Below are 6438 nucleotides of genomic sequence, written 5' to 3'. Positions count from 1 at the left end.
CTTTATCTGCTGCTTACCCTACCTGTGCCCTGTCCCCAAAAGAATCTTAGGTAAATTCCTGTATTTTGGTAGTAAGAGGTACTTAGTTAAATTTTGTTTTGTTTTGGTGCTAGGGATTGAACCCAGGGGTGCTTTATCCAGCCATTTTTTATTTTGAGGCAGGGTCTTGATAAGTTGCTTAGGGCCTTGCTGAATTGCTGAAGCTGACCTGAAACTTGAGATCCTCCTGCCTCAGCCTCCCAAGCTGCTGGGATTTTAGTCATGTGCCATCATGCCTGGCACTTAGTTGAATTTATAAATAAATATTTCATCTGTCTTCTTGCTCACTTCCTCCTTTCCTCTTTTTGCATTTTTTTCTTCCTATGTTTGCATGCTCACTGAGTCCCAAGCCGGGTATTAGGTGTAAGTTCTTACATGCCAGGAATTGCATTATAAGTGATACATGTGATAAGTGACTACAAGAGAAGCATGTCCAAAGTGAGATGGCATCTCTTAAAGAGTTTACACATGGAAACATATTTCTTCTGTGTTTATCTTAACCGCTGAAGCTTGTAAACTCCTGAGGGCAGCAGTGTAACTGACTTATCTCCTGCAGTATCCAGTTAAGGGGGTTATTCAATAAAAGGTACTTTTTAAGTATTTGTTAAATTAATTGTGTGTCCCCGAGGAATTAACTGAAAGGAAAAGATATGGGGTTGAGAATTTATTTTAATCACATCAAGTTAATTTATTGCAGTAGCCCTTTATGGGTGTCATCCTTGTTTTATAGATGAAGATATTTAGGTTCAGAGAGAGTTAATAGTGGAGCCTAAATTCAGGATTACCCACTTCCAAGGCTAGTAAATTCTTCCATAGATTTCCTTCTCACATATTCAACAAAGCCTCAATCACAAAAGCCACCATAGTTATGTGCTACGTAACAACTACTCAGTCAACCACAGACCACACATACCTTGCTGGTCCCAGAAGATACTAATGAAGCCAAAAATTTCCTGTCTCCTTGTGGCATAATAGGGCAATGCATTACTCCCATGTTTGTGGGGATTCTGGTGTAAACATACCTACTGTATGTCATTTGTACGAAAAGTATAGCACATGATACCCTATGTTAATGAGTATGTTACTAGTTTATGTATTTATTGTGCTTTTTATTTTAGATTGTACTCCTTTAATCTACTTAAAAAATAACTAACTATAAACAGTATGTCCTGTTAGCCCTGCATCTTGTATTTATTGTGTCTCTTCATTGTATCAAGAGGCCACAATGAGTGATTGACCTTCACCATGCTACCTAGGTCTGTGTAAGTATACTCTGATATTTATACAGTGGTGATATCCTCAAGATGCATTTCTCAGAGGGTAGCCCCATTAAGAGATCTGTAATTGTATTTAGAAGGTATCCTCTGCAGATACAGAACAGCAGTCTTTACCCCCCTCACCCCTCCACCCCCATTCATTAAAGCAAAGTGGACATTCTCTTTAATGATATGTCAAGATAATGTTTAAACTAGTACCATTTGATGAAATAACTGCTACCAAATGTATATATGTATGTATGTATTTATGTATTATATATGTGGTGCTGGGGATTGAACCCATGCTAGGCAAGCACTGTACCACTGAGTACATCCCCAGCCCCCACTGTTGCCTACTTTTAAGTTAAGGATTAGTGTTTTCTTCAAATTATGTGTGCTGATTATTTTTCATGGTGAACATAGAAGCTTATATATATAATTTTCCCATTATAGTTAATTCATGTTATCTATGGTGACATTTACCACTGTTTAATTTTAGTTTATCAATACATCTATCTCTTCTCCCACTAGAGCTCTTCAGGACTAAGGCATTGTCTTAACATAGTCCTTCATTTTCTGTCTTATTGGAAGAATCAGTCAGGAATTTGTTTTTGAGGGTTGAATTAAAGTAGCATTTACTTTATCTTATAAAGGTAGTATAACAGTCATCATAAAACATGAGTGTGTTATTTTTATGTCTATTAAGAACTCCCTAAAGGATATAAAATTCTTTATAATTTTCTTACTGTGTGGGAAACATGAGTCAGTTCATGAGATTAGTGACCTTTTTTTTTTTTTGGTACTATAAATTGAACTCAGGAGTGCTTTATTTACCATTGAGCTACATCCCCAGCCCTTTTTATTTTTTATTTTCAGAGTAGGGTTAGGTCAGGAGAGAAGATAATCTGCTTTGTTCACTTGTGACTTTGGTTTTTGGTGACTCTGGTTATAGGAAAATCTATTTTTTGTATGTTGTTTGCTAGCAGTATACTTACAGAGGACTGATAAATCATGATCAGTTATTTCCTCAGTCGAATTCATGTTATATTCAAATATACAGTAACATACTGTGCAAAATTATTTTCCTAATGATTAATTTAGAGCATTAACGGAATAATGAACTAAGTATTAATTTGAAAACTGAATCCAAATTCCACTTTACATTTTCCAATGAAGTTGCTAATTCTGATCTATATTAGGTTTGTTAGGAGAAGGGGATTATAACAAGCAAGTCATTGTGAAATGTTTTCATGATTAGCACATTTTGTGCTGGAAGGAAATAGGTGGGAGTAGTCAACCAGGAGCACTGGAAGCCAGCCTCAACTCTGTCCCCACAATGTTCCTTCCTGCAGAAGCATCCAAAAGGAGGGAGAAAGTGTGCTAATGATGACATTGGCAGTGCATATCCACTGGGGAGATATGGTGCCACTACCATGATATAGCTGTCAGAAATCAGTAGTGATTCTAGTTTTCTCTTTGCAACTTTTGGAATGGGCAGTGAGTCGTGCTTAGCATACTTCGCTGCCTGAGTACCTTCTCACAGCCACTGCTGGCTGCTTGCTACCTTCCCTCTGGCTTGGATTTGCCATGGAAGAATGCTTAAAATGAGGCCAGTTCATTGGTGCTTCATTGAGTGGGATTGGACCGTGATTCTTGACTCCTCTTTGTTGAGATTTATTTCGAACAGCAGTACTTAGCTGTAGCACTCTTTGAGAAAAACAAAAGCTATTTATGATTCATAAAATATACAGAACAAAATGTAAAAGTCCCCATTTCCTCTCATTTCTCAAACGACTACCCTTTCCAGACATATCTAGTGTCTCTTCCTCTAGCCAGCCCTTGTATCTTTTCCTAAATGGCTCTGAGAAAATTGCATGGACAGCATCATCTTTGAGAGTGATTTATTGACTTGAGCAAGTAGTTGACCTCTTAGCATTTGCTACTTAAGACTGACAACCATTATTAATTCCTTATATTGTAGCTCAGTTTACAATTTCACATCTGTTAATATATAAGGAATTTCAGTGTATCTTATGAAATTTTTATAGATTAAGTAACCTTTCCAACTTGTTCAGCTTCTACTGTTTAATGTGGATCTTAAACTGGTGTTCAGACTATATCAAGTGATATCTTGTAAAACTAGTGATTCTCAGACTGTGATGTGAATTCAGATCATTTGGGATTTTTGCCAGAATGGAGAATCTGAGTAGGTCTGGGGTGGAGCCTGAGATTCTGCATTACTTACTGGCTCCTAGGAGACATGAATGCAGCTGGTCAAGGGACCATAGCTGATGTAGCAAGGCTCCATACTGCAGTTAGCTTTTATTTTAGAAAAATTTGCCAGTTTTTTTTTTTTTTTAAGAAAACAGCAGCAAAATATTTATGTTTAAGATTTTAAAGACAAGAGGTGGGAGGGAGGGGGGAAATGCTGGGGAATGATATTGGCCAAATTATGTTTGTACATGTATGAATATATAAGAATAAATCCCATCATTATGTACAACTAATGCACCAATAAAAAAAGTGGAAAAAGATCCACATAAAATATTGTTTTAGTTGTAGATGGACACAATACCTTTATTTATTTTTATGTGATGCTGAGGAGTGAACCCAGTGCCTCACCCATACTGGACAAGTACTCCGCTACTGAGCTATAACCCCAGCCCTGGAAAAAATATTTTAAAGACAATGTTCTTAAATTATGAAATTAATACATACTTAAACATTTTTAAGCAGAAGATTTTTCTTAAAGGGTTCTGGAATTTGAAAAAATATTTGCTAAATTATAGCAAATTATTAATATGGAAATGTTATTAATATATATAGGTGTCTCTGAAAAACATTTTCTTTAAAAAACAAAAAGACTGTATAAGGGGCTGGGGATATATATAGCTCACTTGGTAGAGTGCTTGCCTTGTGTGCACAAGGCCCTGGGTTCACTCCCCAGCACCAAAAAAAAAAAAAAAAACCACCAAAAGACAAAAACTGTATAAAATTAAAGACTGTATAGAACTTAATGATGTGAATATATGTAGATTTATTTAATAAATTCATATTGATGATTTTCTAAGTTATTTCTGAGTTTTTTTTAATACCTTTATTTAATTTATTTATTAGTAGTTGGGCTGAGGTTGTGGCCCAGAGGTAGAGTGCTTGCCTACCATGTGTGAGGCACTGGATTCGATCCTCAGCACCACATAAAAATAAGATAAAGATATTGTGTCCATCTATAACTAAAAAAATAAATATTAAAAAAAATTAAGTGGTGCTGAAGATTGAACCCAGGGCCTCACATGTACTAGGCAAGCACTTTACCACTGAGCCACAACCCCAGCTCCCTTAATATTAGAAGCAATAGTAGTATTCATCATAGTTTGTTTCTTTTTTGAGTACTGGGGATTGAACCCAGGGGCACTTTACTACTGAGCCACATCTCTAGCCATTTTTATTTTGTATTTTTTGACAGGGTCTCACAAACTTGCTGAGGGCCTTGCTGAGTTGTTGAGGCTGGCCTTGAACTTGCGTTCCTCTTGCCTCAGCCTCCCCAGTCTCTGGGATTACAGGTGTGGACCACCATGCCTGGCAGTGTATAGTTTTAAAGTATTTCCATTTCTTTTCTGAACTGGGCTTTAAAGCCAGGGCCTTGCACACTGAGTCCTTTTTATTTTTTATTTTGAAAGAGTTTCACTAAATTGCAGAGGTTGGCCTAGAACTTGTGATCCTCTAACCTTCGCTTCCTGAGTAGTTGGGATTACAGGTGCATGCCACCATGCCCAACTCTTAAGTATTTGCTTAGAAGATTCCTAGAAATGCCATTGTTGGGTTACAGGAATCATACATTAAAATTTTTAAAATCCTTATTTTGGCCAGGCACAGTGGTGCACATCTGTAATTCTAGCAACTCTGAAGGCTGAGGCGGAAGATTGTAAGTTTGAGGTTCAGCAACTAAGGGATCCCTAATTCAGATTTGGAAAATAAAAATGACTGGGAAATGTAGCTCAGTAGTAAATGCCCTGGGTTCAAATCTTTTACCAACAAAACAAAACATATTTTGCCACATTTCCCTCCCAAAAAAATCTGCTTCCACCATCATTTCTTGTCTAGCTTGTTGATTTAAATAAAGTAGCTGGTTCCTTTAGGTGAAAATTAGGTTGGCACCTTTCCACAGTCCCAGGTTTTTTTTTTTTTTTGGTACTGGGATTTGAATCCAGGGGTCCTCTACTACTGAGCTATGTCCCCAGTTCTTTTATTTTTTGAGACAGGTTCTCATTAAGTTGCTGAGGCTGACCTCGAACTTGTGATCTTCTTGCCTCAACCTCCTGAGTTGCTGGGATTACAGGCATTGGCCTAGTTCACATTCATGTTTTTATTGAACACAAACCAGGTGTTGGGGTGTTAAAGATGAGCCAGGGTTCACAATTAACAGTCTGTGGGTATAGCTGAAGTGTGTAAACAGCTCTGGGGCTCCTCTGTGGGGTCATGAGCCAAACCATTACTTAATCCCTGAGGAGATAAGAGAGAAGATTGGGGAATGGAGAGCATAAACCAAGCTGGCATCTATGCAATGCTTTGATCCATATTTGTGTTGAAATTATTATATAGCATCCAAAAGCATTTGCAAAATCATTTAACCTATAGTTCATGTTAAGTATTTGATTTGAAGTTGTATTGATAACTCTGGATAAAGAATTATTTTTTCCTTTTAAAAATAGAATCTATGGAGCTGGGTTGTAGCTCAGTGGTAGAGTGCTTGTCTAGCATGCATGAGGCACTGGATTCAATCCTCGGCACCACATGAAAATAATAAAGGTACTGTGGGCTGGGGTTGTGGCTCAACGGTAGAGTGCTTGCCTAGCATGTGCAAGGCTCTGGGATCAATCCTCAGCACCACGTGCAAATAAATAAAGTAAAAAAGGTATTGTGTACAGCCACAACCTAAATAAATATTTTAAGAAAGAAAGAAAGGTATTGTGTCCATCTCCAAGTTAAAAAAAATATTAAAAAATAATCCATGTATAAAAGCTGCAAGCTTAATCTATCAGAACATGTCAGCTATTTAATTTCATACATTATAGTGAATGTATTTTTTCTGCAGTTGATGTGATAAATGAAAGTAATGAGATTGGTATTGAGTTATAAATGG

This window comes from Marmota marmota, unplaced genomic scaffold (assembly GCF_001458135.2).
Source record: "Marmota marmota marmota unplaced genomic scaffold, marMar, whole genome shotgun sequence".
Classification (NCBI taxonomy): Eukaryota; Metazoa; Chordata; class Mammalia; order Rodentia; family Sciuridae; genus Marmota; species Marmota marmota.
This window is presented reverse-complemented; position numbering follows the sequence as displayed.